Consider the following 18,764-nt stretch of genomic DNA (forward strand, 5'->3'; position numbering starts at 1 on the left):
AGTGTGTTCCTCACACAGTCAAGTCATTCATCCATGCCACAAAACGCCTGTCGTGTTAAAGAGTTCACTAAACGGGTCTTCACTCTATCCTCTGTAATGACATTCATTAGGTCGACAGAGGCGCTCACAGCAAAAGAAATGGGCAACGCATCATCAGCCTACAGCTAACAATTACTACCCACACCAAAATTAGAAGCATACATTTGCTTCCCAGGCATTTTAGCAAAAGCATGACCCCCCTTAAGTTCAATACAGAAGTAAAAACGAATTCAGTCCTGGTATGCAAACTGTTCTGTTAGTGATTGTAATTATTTTGTTAACATAAGATACGTGCTATTTCCCACATTGTTCATAGCTGTACTGCAGAAGCAGTTCAACCGATTCCTAGAATTTGCACTAAGTCAGCTGTATTTTTTCTGCCACTCATTTGCTCGTGCTATATACAACACAACCCCAATTGCGGCCTTGCCAAAAGTGCAGTCTCTCACGGTGTTGAAATGTTTCTATAAGACCGCCCGAATCTAACAATCCGGCTCGAATTAAAAGCCTATGCGTCATTGTTGGCACTGGGTGCGCAGTATTAACAGGGCTTCCGAGCAAACAGCGAGAGAGAAATCAACTGCTACCACGAAAAAACGCAATTTTAGAATCGAAGGTTATGAAAACATCCCCGAACGACGGGGCGAGACGGTATCTCGGAAGGCAAAATATACGCCAGGGGATTTTCCCCTCAAATGCACGCCCAAAATAACCTGGCGCGACCTAAAAGTGGCCGCACTTTGCAAGAGGTTGCGAGAACCTTCAATGCCCATGCTATTAACAAAAAAAGAACAAAAACATAGGAAGCAGCGGCGAGCGAGTGAAAACGTCCCGCGACGAGACATGCTACGGCGTTTCAACCGCCCTTGTGTTTTGTGGGTAGGTGCCACTGACAAAAACTATTCACTGTAGCGGACCGACCACTAAATGCGAGCATAGTAGGTCAAAAGTGTTTCGTAAACTGACAAATGACGAGACAAATGCATCCAAGTTTGTGCAACTATCGCGCACTTCCAAAACATTTAGGCCTAACAGTCAAGCGGTGTTGGGCGAAAAAATATCTCGCCAGTCCACTGCATGGCAAAAGCTCACGAAAATAACGAGCAGGGCAAGAAAGTTAAATTCTCGTCGAGTGGCTGAAACACGGAAATCGGCACTCACCGTCACAGGCCTCTTCAACGCATGATGCCGTCAGCTACTGGAATCGCTGGTCTACGCACAGGAAGACGACGACGTCCTGCTAAGCCTAACGCTCGTGGAGTCCTCGGCACTATTTTTCGACGAGGAACCAAGGTTCCTGAATACCAGCGAGACTCGAGGGCAGAACGAAGGTGCGCGCACCGGGAAAACAGTAGCCGCCGATCCGCACTACGCAAAAATGTTACGTGCACATCGTTTTAAGCACGGAACAACCGCTCACGCACACAACGAAAATCACCTGTGCGTCAGGCAGCAACAACTACCGCAGCGCCATCTGCGTTAACCACTGATCTCCACTAGGTGGCTGGAACAAGCGTTTGCGGGTAGGCAGGCTGGAAACGCTGATTGGTCGATGGGATGCGTTTCTCCGTGACGTTTTTTGACTTCGCCCTCGTTCTCAACCGGACGTGGCGTCAGCGCGCCTTTCTCGACCTCTCCCTAGAGCGCCTGGGGAATCGCTAGGTGCACCCGCCGCGCCGCGCGTGCGTGGTGAGCGGGCATGCCGCATTCGTTTCGTGATCCTCGGCGCGCTCGTTTCGAGGCGTGTGCAGCTATGGCGTTCGTGCGTGGTGCGCTCGGCGGCGACAGCCAGCTGAAATTTCTGTGCAGTTTTTGCTTGCGGCTTTCGCCGTTTCCCCAGGAGCACGTGGCTAGTGTCGTGCTCGTATTTAAAGTTTTTGCCGCGGCACTACAAGGATCCGCATCAGGCGCGCTTTGAGGACCGCCGTTTGACAGCTACGCTGACGCGCTTGTCGGGGGTGCGCATTCTCAACCCTGAGGTAAGGACTGAACTACATTGTCGCAAGTTTTCTCGTGCATTGAGGACTCACCAAATTGCGGTGCTTGTAACGAAACTTTTTTTTTTTTTTTTGCAGCGTCGTTCCCTGGATATGCTTCTCGGAAGCCGATGTCATTGTTCGCCGCGGACGCTGGGCCTACTGCTCGCCGCCACGCCGCTGTAGGTTGACGTTGAAGAGCTGCTCCAAACGGCCCTTTTCAGGGCCGCTTCATTGCTTCCTGGAAGATTGCGGGCATCAATCTCGCGGCCGTGTTCCCTCTCTTTGTCGAAATCGGCGCCAGACATCAGAACCCGCGCTAGGCCTCGTTGCAGGGTTAAACGAGTGCAGTGTGGCTTTAGAGAAGTTATGACTTGCGCTTAGTCTATCTATATCATTCATTCAGTGCAGTGTGCCTTTGCTTCTTTAGCGACTTCTCACGCCTTGTCGAAATCGGATTTAAAGCTCACGCCACGCCTCGTTGAATGCGTTAACCGAGTGCAGCGCCTAGCTTTGTTTTTGTGTTCTAACCTGTAAGCAGTGCACCTTTCTTCGCTCCTTACTTTTGTTCTTTTCAGTCGTTTCCTGAATCCGTCGAAAGAGCCAGGCTTGCCGGATGGTTGTTCGCCGTGAATGGAACCACGAGGCGATCGCATCTGCATACACAGCACGACTTTGTTCCCTCGCGTTTTTTTTTTACCAAGGATTGCTTCGACAGCTCGTGCAAAACGAGGACTGCGCACGCCGTGTCGTCGCTGCTTAGTGAAGAGGCACAAAACGGATGTCCTTACTAAAAGCCCTTCTCGGGGCCACCTCAGTGTTTCCTGGCAGACCACGCGCTTTCCGCCCTGTGCACATGTTCCCCTCATTTCCAATCATTTGTAAGTTGCATATCAATGAATTAATAAATCAGTCAATGCACTTTATTTACCAGAAAAATCTGGCTGGTCACCGTGGGCTAAAAGCTGTACACACAGCTTGACAAGGCCCAGGGGACCATTAGATGACAGTTTTGAACGTAGGAAAAACAAGTTGGTACTTTAAAAGAACATGGAAAGTACACCAAACAATATAAGAGATAAACATTACAATCGCGCATTACAGTAAAGAAAAAGAAAACACTTTGACAGCAGACATACAGTATCAATTTACACTATAATACATACAAAAATTACGACATTCAGCATTATGGCACGAAATATAAGAACAGCACATAAAGCAAAAAAGAATGCAAGTTACAATAGTACAGATAGATTAGCTGTTTACATTTGCATATGCATAAAATTAGTCCTCGTCTCCTTGGGCCTCCTTCAAATCCTGCAGAAGGCTTGAATTTGCAACTGCTAATATCAAAGAAGATTTAGAAGAACTTCAGTTTGGGATACACGGTGCATAGTACTTGAAAAAACAAACAATAGCGCCTACAATGACACACACAGAAGAATAACTATGCAGCACAAGCGCTATCCTGCGCTCTACAGTATGGAACTGTGACTGAAAAATGAACCTTCACGTCAGTGAAATATGAGCCTTTAGGCTGTCTACAAATTGTTATTACAGAAAGAAAGAAATATTAGTGAATGTTGTGTGAGAGGCTTGCATATTACTCTGTTTGTTTATTTATTTATTTACCCCTCAAGGCCAGTGGCATTACACAGATGTTAGGGTGGGCTTGTCTAAAAGGAAAGTAAAATAATAGAGCCCGGCCCGCACCGCTTAGAGCACAACGGGCTAGTGGCATTACACAGGGGGAATGGTAAATATACGAAAACTGAGAGAAAAATACAGTTGATTACATGAACATTAAACAGCGCCTGAATATACAATTAAGCAAAGAAGGGAAGGGGAATGAGGGGCTCGTTATAAATATGACAGAAGCCAACAGCCACAGAAACCAAGGAGCACAGGGGAATTTTTTCTTTTTTTAGTTAATTTATTTATTTTGTGGTGTTGATCAATTTAGAATATCGCTTAAAGCTAATTGATTAGAAAAGCAGAAGAAAAAACAACCATGTGCCGCCGGTGGGATCCGAACCCACGACCTCCGAATTACGCGTCCGGTGCTCTACCTCTGAGCTACGGCGGCGGCTGTCAAACCTTCTGCTTTCGGGGGTATTTATGTTTACAAGTAACCTAACCTTGAGAGTGTTCATCAGCGCCACCCGCGTTCATAAGCGGCGGACGTAGAACGTCCTGAGTTACCGCAGGTGTGACGTAGAACGTCATCGAACGGAGACGGTGGAAGCTGCGTGAGAACCCTCTTATGCTTCCTATGGCATCAAGGCTGCCAGAACCGAGGCCCTCGCTAAGCAATTAAGCAAAGAAGGGAAGGGGAATGAGGGGCTCGTTATAAATATGACAGAAGCCAACAGCCACAGAAACCAAGGAGCACAGGGGAATTTTTTCTTTTTTTAGTTAATTTATTTATTTTGTGGTGTTGATCAATTTAGAATATCGCTTAAAGCTAATTGATTAGAAAAGCAGAAGAAAAAACAACCATGTGCCGCCGGTGGGATCCGAACCCACGACCTCCGAATTACGCGTCCGGTGCTCTACCTCTGAGCTACGGCGGCGGCTGTCAAACCTTCTGCTTTCGGGGGTATTTATGTTTACAAGTAACCTAACCTTGAGAGTGTTCATCAGCGCCACCCGCGTTCATAAGCGGCGGACGTAGAACGTCCTGAGTTACCGCAGGTGTGACGTAGAACGTCATCGAACGGAGACGGTGGAAGCTGCGTGAGAACCCTCTTATGCTTCCTATGGCATCAAGGCTGCCAGAACCGAGGCCCTCGCTAAGCAATTAAGCAAAGAAGGGAAGGGGAATGAGGGGCTCGTTATAAATATGACAGAAGCCAACAGCCACAGAAACCAAGGAGCACAGGGGAATTTTTTCTTTTTTTAGTTAATTTATTTATTTTGTGGTGTTGATCAATTTAGAATATCGCTTAAAGCTAATTGATTAGAAAAGCAGAAGAAAAAACAACCATGTGCCGCCGGTGGGATCCGAACCCACGACCTCCGAATTACGCGTCCGGTGCTCTACCTCTGAGCTACGGCGGCGGCTGTCAAACCTTCTGCTTTCGGGGGTATTTATGTTTACAAGTAACCTAACCTTGAGAGTGTTCATCAGCGCCACCCGCGTTCATAAGCGGCGGACGTAGAACGTCCTGAGTTACCGCAGGTGTGACGTAGAACGTCATCGAACGGAGACGGTGGAAGCTGCGTGAGAACCCTCTTATGCTTCCTATGGCATCAAGGCTGCCAGAACCGAGGCCCTCGCTAAGCAATTAAGCAAAGAAGGGAAGGGGAATGAGGGGCTCGTTATAAATATGACAGAAGCCAACAGCCACAGAAACCAAGGAGCACAGGGGAATTTTTTCTTTTTTTAGTTAATTTATTTATTTTGTGGTGTTGATCAATTTAGAATATCGCTTAAAGCTAATTGATTAGAAAAGCAGAAGAAAAAACAACCATGTGCCGCCGGTGGGATCCGAACCCACGACCTCCGAATTACGCGTCCGGTGCTCTACCTCTGAGCTACGGCGGCGGCTGTCAAACCTTCTGCTTTCGGGGGTATTTATGTTTACAAGTAACCTAACCTTGAGAGTGTTCATCAGCGCCACCCGCGTTCATAAGCGGCGGACGTAGAACGTCCTGAGTTACCGCAGGTGTGACGTAGAACGTCATCGAACGGAGACGGTGGAAGCTGCGTGAGAACCCTCTTATGCTTCCTATGGCATCAAGGCTGCCAGAACCGAGGCCCTCGCTAAGCAATTAAGCAAAGAAGGGAAGGGGAATGAGGGGCTCGTTATAAATATGACAGAAGCCAACAGCCACAGAAACCAAGGAGCACAGGGGAATTTTTTCTTTTTTTAGTTAATTTATTTATTTTGTGGTGTTGATCAATTTAGAATATCGCTTAAAGCTAATTGATTAGAAAAGCAGAAGAAAAAACAACCATGTGCCGCCGGTGGGATCCGAACCCACGACCTCCGAATTACGCGTCCGGTGCTCTACCTCTGAGCTACGGCGGCGGCTGTCAAACCTTCTGCTTTCGGGGGTATTTATGTTTACAAGTAACCTAACCTTGAGAGTGTTCATCAGCGCCACCCGCGTTCATAAGCGGCGGACGTAGAACGTCCTGAGTTACCGCAGGTGTGACGTAGAACGTCATCGAACGGAGACGGTGGAAGCTGCGTGAGAACCCTCTTATGCTTCCTATGGCGTCAAGGCTGCCAGAACCGAGGCCCTCGCTAAGCAATTAAGCAAACAAGCGAAGGGGAATGAGGGGCTCGTTATAAATATGAAAGAAGCCAACAGCCACAGAAACCAAGGGGCACAGGGGATTTTTTAATTTATTTATTTATATTGTGGTGTTGATCAATTTAGAATATTACTGAACATGTTATCGCTTAAAGCTAATTGATTAGAAAAGCAGAAGAAAAAACAACCACTGCCGCCGGTGGGATCCGAACCCACGACCTCCGAATTACGCGTCCGGTGCTCTACCTCTGAGCTACGGCGACGTTCTACGTCCGCCGCTTATGAACGTGGGTGGCGCTGATGAACACTCTCAAGGTTACGTTACTTGTAAACATAAATACCCCCGAAAGCAGAAGGTTTGACAGCCGTCGCCGTAGCTCAGAGGTAGAGCACCGGACGCGTAATTCGGAGGTCGTGGGTTCGGATCCCACCGGCGGCACATGGTTGTTTTTTCTTCTGCTTTTCTAATCAATTAGCTTTAAGCGATATTCTAAATTGATCAACACCACAAAATAAATAAATTAACTAAAAAAAGAAAAAATTCCCCTGTGCTCCTTGGTTTCTGTGGCTGTTGGCTTCTGTCATATTTATAACGAGCCCCTCATTCCCCTTCCCTTCTTTGCTTAATTGCTTAGCGAGGGCCTCGGTTCTGGCAGCCTTGATGCCATAGGAAGCATAAGAGGGTTCTCACGCAGCTTCCACCGTCTCCGTTCGATGACGTTCTACGTCACACCTGCGGTAACTCAGGACGTTCTACGTCCGCCGCTTATGAACGCGGGTGGCGCTGATGAACACTCTCAAGGTTAGGTTACTTGTAAACATAAATACCCCCGAAAGCAGAAGGTTTGACAGCCGCCGCCGTAGCTCAGAGGTAGAGCACCGGACGCGTAATTCGGAGGTCGTGGGTTCGGATCCCACCGGCGGCACATGGTTGTTTTTTCTTCTGCTTTTCTAATCAATTAGCTTTAAGCGATATTCTAAATTGATCAACACCACAAAATAAATAAATTAACTAAAAAAAGAAAAAATTCCCCTGTGCTCCTTGGTTTCTGTGGCTGTTGGCTTCTGTCATATTTATAACGAGCCCCTCATTCCCCTTCCCTTCTTTGCTTAATTGCTTAGCGAGGGCCTCGGTTCTGGCAGCCTTGATGCCATAGGAAGCATAAGAGGGTTCTCACGCAGCTTCCACCGTCTCCGTTCGATGACGTTCTACGTCACACCTGCGGTAACTCAGGACGTTCTACGTCCGCCGCTTATGAACGCGGGTGGCGCTGATGAACACTCTCAAGGTTAGGTTACTTGTAAACATAAATACCCCCGAAAGCAGAAGGTTTGACAGCCGCCGCCGTAGCTCAGAGGTAGAGCACCGGACGCGTAATTCGGAGGTCGTGGGTTCGGATCCCACCGGCGGCACATGGTTGTTTTTTCTTCTGCTTTTCTAATCAATTAGCTTTAAGCGATATTCTAAATTGATCAACACCACAAAATAAATAAATTAACTAAAAAAAGAAAAAATTCCCCTGTGCTCCTTGGTTTCTGTGGCTGTTGGCTTCTGTCATATTTATAACGAGCCCCTCATTCCCCTTCCCTTCTTTGCTTAATTGCTTAGCGAGGGCCTCGGTTCTGGCAGCCTTGATGCCATAGGAAGCATAAGAGGGTTCTCACGCAGCTTCCACCGTCTCCGTTCGATGACGTTCTACGTCACACCTGCGGTAACTCAGGACGTTCTACGTCCGCCGCTTATGAACGCGGGTGGCGCTGATGAACACTCTCAAGGTTAGGTTACTTGTAAACATAAATACCCCCGAAAGCAGAAGGTTTGACAGCCGCCGCCGTAGCTCAGAGGTAGAGCACCGGACGCGTAATTCGGAGGTCGTGGGTTCGGATCCCACCGGCGGCACATGGTTGTTTTTTCTTCTGCTTTTCTAATCAATTAGCTTTAAGCGATATTCTAAATTGATCAACACCACAAAATAAATAAATTAACTAAAAAAAGAAAAAATTCCCCTGTGCTCCTTGGTTTCTGTGGCTGTTGGCTTCTGTCATATTTATAACGAGCCCCTCATTCCCCTTCCCTTCTTTGCTTAATTGCTTAGCGAGGGCCTCGGTTCTGGCAGCCTTGATGCCATAGGAAGCATAAGAGGGTTCTCACGCAGCTTCCACCGTCTCCGTTCGATGACGTTCTACGTCACACCTGCGGTAACTCAGGACGTTCTACGTCCGCCGCTTATGAACGCGGGTGGCGCTGATGAACACTCTCAAGGTTAGGTTACTTGTAAACATAAATACCCCCGAAAGCAGAAGGTTTGACAGCCGCCGCCGTAGCTCAGAGGTAGAGCACCGGACGCGTAATTCGGAGGTCGTGGGTTCGGATCCCACCGGCGGCACATGGTTGTTTTTTCTTCTGCTTTTCTAATCAATTAGCTTTAAGCGATATTCTAAATTGATCAACACCACAAAATAAATAAATTAACTAAAAAAAGAAAAAATTCCCCTGTGCTCCTTGGTTTCTGTGGCTGTTGGCTTCTGTCATATTTATAACGAGCCCCTCATTCCCCTTCCCTTCTTTGCTTAATTGCTTAGCGAGGGCCTCGGTTCTGGCAGCCTTGATGCCATAGGAAGCATAAGAGGGTTCTCACGCAGCTTCCACCGTCTCCGTTCGATGACGTTCTACGTCACACCTGCGGTAACTCAGGACGTTCTACGTCCGCCGCTTATGAACGCGGGTGGCGCTGATGAACACTCTCAAGGTTAGGTTACTTGTAAACATAAATACCCCCGAAAGCAGAAGGTTTGACAGCCGCCGCCGTAGCTCAGAGGTAGAGCACCGGACGCGTAATTCGGAGGTCGTGGGTTCGGATCCCACCGGCGGCACATGGTTGTTTTTTCTTCTGCTTTTCTAATCAATTAGCTTTAAGCGATATTCTAAATTGATCAACACCACAAAATAAATAAATTAACTAAAAAAAGAAAAAATTCCCCTGTGCTCCTTGGTTTCTGTGGCTGTTGGCTTCTGTCATATTTATAACGAGCCCCTCATTCCCCTTCCCTTCTTTGCTTAATTGCTTAGCGAGGGCCTCGGTTCTGGCAGCCTTGATGCCATAGGAAGCATAAGAGGGTTCTCACGCAGCTTCCACCGTCTCCGTTCGATGACGTTCTACGTCACACCTGCGGTAACTCAGGACGTTCTACGTCCGCCGCTTATGAACGCGGGTGGCGCTGATGAACACTCTCAAGGTTAGGTTACTTGTAAACATAAATACCCCCGAAAGCAGAAGGTTTGACAGCCGCCGCCGTAGCTCAGAGGTAGAGCACCGGACGCGTAATTCGGAGGTCGTGGGTTCGGATCCCACCGGCGGCACATGGTTGTTTTTTCTTCTGCTTTTCTAATCAATTAGCTTTAAGCGATATTCTAAATTGATCAACACCACAAAATAAATAAATTAACTAAAAAAAGAAAAAATTCCCCTGTGCTCCTTGGTTTCTGTGGCTGTTGGCTTCTGTCATATTTATAACGAGCCCCTCATTCCCCTTCCCTTCTTTGCTTAATTGCTTAGCGAGGGCCTCGGTTCTGGCAGCCTTGATGCCATAGGAAGCATAAGAGGGTTCTCACGCAGCTTCCACCGTCTCCGTTCGATGACGTTCTACGTCACACCTGCGGTAACTCAGGACGTTCTACGTCCGCCGCTTATGAACGCGGGTGGCGCTGATGAACACTCTCAAGGTTAGGTTACTTGTAAACATAAATACCCCCGAAAGCAGAAGGTTTGACAGCCGCCGCCGTAGCTCAGAGGTAGAGCACCGGACGCGTAATTCGGAGGTCGTGGGTTCGGATCCCACCGGCGGCACATGGTTGTTTTTTCTTCTGCTTTTCTAATCAATTAGCTTTAAGCGATATTCTAAATTGATCAACACCACAAAATAAATAAATTAACTAAAAAAAGAAAAAATTCCCCTGTGCTCCTTGGTTTCTGTGGCTGTTGGCTTCTGTCATATTTATAACGAGCCCCTCATTCCCCTTCCCTTCTTTGCTTAATTGCTTAGCGAGGGCCTCGGTTCTGGCAGCCTTGATGCCATAGGAAGCATAAGAGGGTTCTCACGCAGCTTCCACCGTCTCCGTTCGATGACGTTCTACGTCACACCTGCGGTAACTCAGGACGTTCTACGTCCGCCGCTTATGAACGCGGGTGGCGCTGATGAACACTCTCAAGGTTAGGTTACTTGTAAACATAAATACCCCCGAAAGCAGAAGGTTTGACAGCCGCCGCCGTAGCTCAGAGGTAGAGCACCGGACGCGTAATTCGGAGGTCGTGGGTTCGGATCCCACCGGCGGCACATGGTTGTTTTTTCTTCTGCTTTTCTAATCAATTAGCTTTAAGCGATATTCTAAATTGATCAACACCACAAAATAAATAAATTAACTAAAAAAAGAAAAAATTCCCCTGTGCTCCTTGGTTTCTGTGGCTGTTGGCTTCTGTCATACTGAATATACAATGTTAGCTAGTGCTACGCGGAACTGCTCGTAATTTTCAGTGCCGGCAACTTCTGCGGTAAGGTGGTTCCAGTCGCATGAGGTTCGCGGCAGGAATGACTGCTAGCAGCATTTTCTGTTGCATGACATACTTCCAACTTTGTGATCATGATCAATGCGGCGGGATACAGAAATTGTACGGGGGATGAGGTGATCACGAAGAGCGGGATGATGGTACAGCTTGTGGAACAGAGTGATACGAAACAATTTTCTACGCGATGTCAGTTATGGGAGGCAGATATTAGACTTCATAGCTGTGCGGTTGTAGTTAACAAGGATTAAACGCACAGAGTTATTTTGCACCAGCTCAAGATCATTAATGAAGTCATGAGCAGGGTGCCATACACGTGTTGCATGCTCGAGTTTTTATCGTATTAGTGTTTGATAAAGCAGTAGTTTCAAATTGGAAGGAACGTTAAAGAAGTTGCGACGTAAGTAGCAAAGCATGCGATTAGCATTTTCAATTATGTTCTCGGTATGAAGAGACCAGTTAAGATAATAAGTAATGTGGACGCCGATGCACTTATATGATGAGGCTGATTTCAACGAAATGTTATCGATGTAGTAGTGAGGTGGGACGGAAGTTTTTCTAGATACACGCATGACTTTGCATTTGTTCATATATAGCTGCATTCACCATTCTTCGCACTGAAGTCAGTGGCGGTCTCGTCAAGTAGTCCCCTGCTTTGTACGTTCACCTTGTTAGCGGCTGTCTTATTTCACACAATTCCACGTTCTACACGTTGATAGGTATCGTGTTCCTGCCTTGGTGGTAGTGGTTTATTTAAAAAAAAAAAAAGGAAGCAAAAGAGTGTTGCCGGCTGCGGCAATTGCTATCTAATATCTTAAGCACCCGAGCTGCAGCCGGCGGAAACGACAGGGAAGGGGAGAGGATAGTAAGGAGAAGTATAGAGGGGAGCGACAGCAAGAAAGGACAGGGGAGAGCTTTGTACACTATTTACAAAATACAAAAGTAATCAAGTTCCCGCCACCGTTGTCTTGCCATGCCGCCGACGCGGCGGCGACGGCGGTGCCATTTACCTGCGGTTGCGGTGGCCAACAACCTCGTCGGCGGGAGGGGGGGGGGAGCCACCCATTCATGTCTTTATCCCACCAGGGACACAGCGACGCCAGCGAGGGGACCATCTCTTTCTGGCTTGACAAGGAGCGCCGACCAGCCGCCTTGGGGACTGAGGGCAGAACAAATTAAGCCACTTCCCAGAACTGATAAATGAAGGCCGCTAACCCCACTGGTGAAATGTCCGGGCAGGTGCTTTGACCTTAGTGGACATGTCGTGGCAATTATCTCAGACGTCGACTCGTTTCCCCTGGTATCGAAATGAATATTGCTCGCGTAAACGTTAACATTCAAAGATTGAGTAATGGTATAACGTCTATACCTTTCGCCATTTATTTTTCAATAACAAAGCGCAAAAAAACTTTTGTGCAAATAAAATGAAAAATCGTTGTTTCTATTTTTTCTTTCTTTATATACAGCAGTCTGTCCGCTCCCCCTAAAACCACTCTCTGTGACCGCCACTGACTGAAGTAATGTAAGGTTGTTAGTGTTGGTTATTTCTCTAAAAATGACGCAAACATCAGCGAATAGGTGAATATGAGAATCCATAAGAGAGCGGGGATCATTAATGTTAGATCAGGAACAGTAGCTAGGGTCCAAGAACTGAACCTTGTGGAACTCCGGAAGACACCTCTGTAAAACAGGTGTTATAACCGTAAGCAATAACTAATTGTGAGCGATTAAGTAGACATTCAATCCATTTCAATAAGTTACAGTCAATATTAAGATGTTTTAGTTTGTGAGCCAAAAGGTTGTGACATACATCGTCGAAAGCCTTTGAAAAATTCAGAAATATACAGCCAGTTAGTGATGATAGGTCTAGAATACAGTGCAATGCATGTGTAAACTATATTAACTGTGTTTCGCAAGAGTAAAGTTTTCGAAAACAATGTTGCGCTGACATAAAAAGTTGTTCAATGAAAGGAAGTTAACAAGGTTGGTGAATATTATATGTTTGAACATTTTGGGTCAAGTATTGGTAAGGGATATGGGACGATAATTAATAGGGGATGCTTTGCTGCCGGATTTGTAGACTGTAACCACCTTTCCGATCTTCCACTCAGTAGCAGCGTTGACTGGTCAATGCTGGGAAAGTTTGGTTAGTATAATGGGCGAATAAGCTGCAGTGCTTTTTAAGTAACGCAGTCATAACCCGGAGCGGAATGAACACTGAGTCCATCAATAAGCTTATTCACACCAGTTGGAGCAACAGTTATAGGTGGCATGAAAACATAGTTGAAGTGGTGAGTTGTAGGCATATGTATACATCAGATATGGGTGTAAAGTTGTCAGTGATTACGCGGTTAAGAATCGTGACGCGAACGTCGGAAGGGATGAGGTCGCCTAACGGGTCAGATAACGCAAAACTATCGTCGGTGGAAGGATTAATGACCCGCCAGAATTTTTGACATTGGTGGTTACATGTCAGTGGAAGTGCTTTTAGCGCTTTTGAGCGCCTGAACATACATGTTGGAAGCCGCTGAATACGAAGTCCGATCGCTCACTAGTTGGCGAGAACTTTGCGATGCGGTAGAGGCTTTCTTTTTGTTAGATAAACGTTTAATGTGATTATTACACTAGGGAGCTATTGAGTGGGTGGTAGCAGTGCGTTCAGGAGTGTATTGTTCTGTGAGTTGGGTGATTATAGCTGTGAACATGCTCCAGTTGGTTTGAATGCTGCGGACACCAAAGCTATGGGAAAGCATCGATAAAAAAAAATAGTTCATTATTTATCGCCTGAAAATTTGCTCCATTGTAGTCTCGTATTACTATTTTTTTCTTTTTGTTAGTGTTCGGAGTGGCTAGATTAATGTCAGAGTGCATTAGCAAGTGGTCGCTGATGCCTGGCAGGTATGTAATAGGTGAGACTATGTCAGATCGATTTGTCAGGATTAAATCTAGCGTATTAGCCGCGTTGGCTGTTATAGTCCCTTGTGAGCACAAATGCACTAACGAGAATACTGAGCGCACATCTAAAAATTCGCGACTTCGAGACGAGAACGGGGACATTAAAGGGGAGTTGGTATCCCATGTTATCTTCGAAAAAATTAGATCGGCAAATAAAACAATACTGAAATAGATCATGGTGCTTTGTTTTTAAGTGTTTCCATAAAAAAGTATGGCAACAGATAAGGAAAGGCTTAGGTGATCGTGATCGAGGAGGTTAGACTGAATTATAGTGCAGCAGCTTGAAACAGGTCTTCACATCATTCATATATACTAGAACATTGCAGGAGCCCGGACAAAGCAAAATTACACAAATTACGTTTGAATAGAGATCATGGCAGGAAATTGGATGAAATATAGCTAAAAGAAGAATTGTGAACCGAAGCAAAGTATGTAATGAGCCAGAAATATGCATATCAAAGAAGACACTGCACTGAGAAAATGGACAGCATGAAATAAATGAGCAGCACAAGTGCAGCGTACAGGCCTTTATCAAAGAATTTATTTTTTGTTTATTTACCACGTCCTGGTAGTGTTAGCTCCATAAAGCATTATCAAAATTATCACAATTTTCAGTTTTATTTGCTTAGGAGAACGTTAGAGCAATAAGAACTTGGCTCATAAATGCACCTCAAATATTGCCATAAATCATCGTACTCTTCGTCCTGGGCCACAAGAGCTGGGGCTTCATGAGATAATTATTACGGTGCATTAACGAAAATTTCAACATGCCGTCAGCATGCAAAGATTTTATACTGGCGCTGAAAAAACCGCATTTTTTAAATTTTCGCTGGCAGGAGGGAGTAACTTTCTTGACTGCGCTGCTTTCTTCCTAAGCAAATGAAAGACGTGTATGCCGAGCAAAAACAATTCGAAAATATGTAGCGTAAGATATAACACTAATGCACTGTGAAGCTTGATGCCTTATTGGTCCAGTAGAGTGGAGAGCTGGGCGAGTTAATTGGTTCACGATTGTAGAAAGAAAACCAGCGCAAAAGACGGGGACACAGAACTCGGAACACAGAATACAGGAACACAGAACACAGCGTCGTCCTGTGTTCCTGTTGTGCGTCTCCGTCCTTTGCCCTTGTTTATTTTTTTTCCTTAATTGGCCATGCACTTGTGGCAATTTAAGTGCACTTCCTGTGAATTTTGCACAAAAGTAGTGTATTTTTGCATTCACCTTTTTTACACGCTGAGTTGTTTTATCTTTTGGTCACTTCAGAAGGGAGGAGTTAGTATAGAAGTAATTTACTTGGAGAATACAAGGAAATATATCTTGCGATGAATTTTCTCATATTTTAATTCTGCCTGATGGGAATGCATTACGCGCCATACGGTGTTACTCACAACCAAACGCCCAAGGCTCTAAGTTGGGCAAAGCATGTATCATATATGTGGAAGTGCGACTATGGCTGTGGTACGCTGGGCGTCTTGCATGCACAGCAGGAAGTGATTTGTGTCTAGACCATCCAGGAGGGCATGTACAAGGACGGGAGGATAGTACAAACGCTAAAAAAAAAAAAACCAGCTGGGGCTAGAAACGCATTTTTCGTTCTAGCAAGTACCAACGTTGGGGCAAAGCAACCAGTTTTGGGCGCCTTGTAAGAAGAAAGGATGGTTCTGGGAAGCGGAGGCAGGGCTGCGTACGGCGCACGCGAGGTCGCGGGGTCACGGAGTAGCGCTGCAGCAGCACATCGGGAAAAGGTTAAATTCTTCCACTCGCCACTCGCAGCGCACCGCAGAGCCGGCAGCCTTCTCTCTTGTCCGCCTACCCGGCAGGTTCCGGCCGGGGAGACGGACAATAGTCGCGGGCGAGAGCGAAGGAGGGGGGTGGGGGGTGGCCCACCACATGAAAGGCATTAGAAGAATGTCACTGGCGCCTCCACTACGGCTCAGCTTGTACTATTTTGGCGCAGTGCTGCGTTTCGCCGTAATCGCTTGTCAGCAAAGTGAACACAGCACCGTGCCTTCCCGTGAATAGTACAAGCAGGGACGTCGCGGCCACATCGGCATTCGCAGTATAGCGCCGCCCTGTCGCTTATTTGCTCGCTTATCCTCTAACAAGTCAAAAAGTCTTCCTGTTGTGGCACGCCATCCATGGCTTACGACACCACGTCTGTCATTCCCCTTCATACTTCAAGCGTTTCTCTTGCTATGGAAGTATTAGCCGTTGCGGCCACCAATTCAAGCAGCGAGAAAAATTTCAGCGCCGCAGGATTCGTAATGAAAGAGCGCCGCTCTTGTTTCGATCAAGCCATCATCAATGAACAACTTGCATATTTAGAGTGATAAATCTATACCTTTATGCGTTGTGTCTTGTGTATAATCCCAAACTGTGATCTGGAATGCGAGGTCAAAATTTGAATGTCATTGAAATAAACTCATTTTCCTGAAATTCTCTTTTTGTGTCGTCGCCGCTTTGCAGGTCGGGCCGAGCACGAGCGTGCTCAGGGTCCTTCAGTGTCGGGCCGGGCTTCCTGTCGGTAGGTTAAGTCCCGGGCCGGGCGCGGGTTCGAAATTGCGGCCCGTGCACAGCTCTATTCAGAAACCTAATCACATTTCCTTTTGTGAAAAAAGAGCGATGTGCAGAGTTTAAATGGTGCAAGTATGAAGCTACAATGAAGTCAATTACAGACTTCTGTGCAACAGCGAGAGGAATTTCAAGAGCATGCTATAGTATTATTTCGTATATTTTTTTTTACCCAACAGACATGAAATGTCTGAAGATGAATATGTACCAAACACATCGAAACATCAGTTGTGATGCCTGAAAAAAGATGTACTGCAACATATAAATACTCAAGTCTCGATAAGCAGGAATACTGAAGGGGAATAAAAACAGTTTTCTTTTGTTCGGGCTCACGCACCTGCTACAAACATATTCTTTATACATAGCAATAAAACTTGAAATAACTGTTTAAGAAGCCTTTTGGTCAAAGTATAGCTAAGTATGACTGAAAGGAGTCCGCAAGAAATGCACGGAAGCAGGCATGCAGTGTGACAGCGCAGCGCGACAGGTGCGCTTTTTAATCTCGCGCGCGCACTGATTGATTGATTGAAAACATCTTTATTTATTCAGTATTTTCAGAACATGTGGGTGGGCCGCCTAGTCCGGTAGTCCATTGGCTGCTGCTGCTGCGGTGGCCCTCCCCACCAGCCAGTGCTGACGGTCAGGATCATCGCTGAGCAGAATAGCCTCCCACTGCTCCTCCGAGGGGTTGGGAATGGGGTCAAGTAAGGGATTAAATTGGCAGAACATGGGTTTATGGTTTATTGGGGTTTTAACGTCGCAAAACGAGTCAGGCTATGAGGGACGCCGTAGTGAAAGGGGTTCGGAAATTTCGACCACCTGGGGTTCTTTAACGTGCACTGACATCGCACAGTACACGGGCCTCTAGAATTTAGCCTCCATCGAAATTCGACCACCCCGACCGGGATCGAACCCGCGTCTTTCGGATCAGCGGCCGAGCGCCATAGCCACTGAGCCACCGCGGCGGGTCGAAAGACATGACGGGGACACGCCGAGGAGGCAACGCTGCAGTGCACGCTGCCTCCTCGCCTCTCGGCTCCTCGCGAGCAGCCCCGTCCGCTGACGAGCGGTGGCGGGGGAAAATCTAGGGAAAACATGCCTGTCCCCAACCGGACATGACGTCATTAAATATCACGTGACCTATGACGTCACGCGTATGACGTTATATTTTTTTGGCCAATCAGCGTTTCCAGCCTGCCTACTCGCAAACGCTTGTAACCATGGAGGAAGAAAAACTAGGAGGGACCATGACGTCACAATCTTGAAGCCTAGTCATAAAAAATATAATGGAAGGCATCATGGGAAATAGGCCCTCACGTGACAAGGCAGTGGTAGTTCTTAGCTGGATTTCGGTTTCGGTTTCGCTCTCTCGCTGTAGGAGCAACTAGGCGACCATCTGCTTGCGTTCACTGACGGCTCCGTGGTGAGCGCAAACTGCTCGCTCGCCGCAGCGGCCACCATCCCCGAGCGACGCGTGCGCTGACTGCGGCGCAGTGGAGACACTTGGAGCACATGCTCCTTCGCTGTGCCGCTTCTGCAGTGCCGCGTCGCGAGATTCTCGCGGCCTGCTGGGCGCTGGGAATCATCCCGGACAGTCTCGAAGCGCTCCTGTGGCCGCGCGGCACTGCGCGCATCCGTGATATTCTAGCCTCTATACCCGTGACAGAACAGTGGTGAGCCTCTGTGCGTTCATCGAACAGGCGGGCTTGACTTCCCGCTCACTCTTCGCCAGGTAGTGCACGCGTGGCACGAACGCTCCGTGGGTGCTACCTCCGACGGTATACGCGGCCGGGCGCCCCACCCCGGCCGCTAGTGCAGTATGCCGCGCGCGCGATTAGTCCGAGACAGGACGCTACGAGCGCGCGGCTGTGTATCCATACAGTTTACTTCTTTTTGTAAGTGATTGTGCGCAGTGGCCGGGAGACCCCGCGCAGGGGCAGACGTAAAGCCGCCGGCACTCTCTTTCGACAGCGAGAGAGAGAGAAATACTTCACTGCTGAATTTCACGTCGGAACCGCCTATGTGCGCGCGCGTATTCGGCACGACTTGTGCCTCGAGAATAGCGGAGAACGGAGGGCCCATGGGCGGGCCGAAGTCCGCCTGCCCGAGAAATAGAATCTTGCGCAGCGCGCCGGAGCGCTCGTTCAACACGTCCGTCCGCCGTGAGCGCTCTGGAAGCCGCTGCGCCCTTTTTTAGAGGCTCGTTTCTTCGCCTACTCTCGAGTTCTCTGCTCATAGCATGCGCTGAAATAAACGCTCCGTATGTGTGTATAACGACGAAAGGAATTCCTCTCCATTCTCTTTATGAACCACAGTTGAACAGTGACGAGGTCGCGGCCGCACCCTTTGATGAAAAGTTTACCCGCAGTTTTCTACAGTGCACCCAAAAACTCAAGA

The 18,764-nt window shown here is 47.4% G+C and overlaps 1 protein-coding gene across 3 annotated transcripts in view; it reads right to left on the reverse strand.

Annotated features, from left to right (window-relative positions):
* snama (something that sticks like glue) overlaps positions 1 to 1,499 on the reverse strand; it is an 85,069-nt gene extending 83,570 nt beyond the window's left edge. For all 3 annotated transcript variants that reach the window (XM_089586763.1, XM_089586764.1, XM_089586762.1), the window contains exon 1: positions 1,201 to 1,499. The gene's annotated coding sequence lies outside the window, so the exon portion shown is untranslated. The remainder of the gene's footprint in view (positions 1 to 1,200) is intronic.
* Positions 1,500 to 18,764: the final 17,265 nt, after the last annotated feature.

This window comes from Amblyomma mixtum, chromosome 4 (genome assembly GCF_055824585.1).
Source record: "Amblyomma mixtum isolate Tamu chromosome 4, ASM5582458v1, whole genome shotgun sequence".
NCBI classification, from domain to species: domain Eukaryota; kingdom Metazoa; phylum Arthropoda; class Arachnida; order Ixodida; family Ixodidae; genus Amblyomma; species Amblyomma mixtum.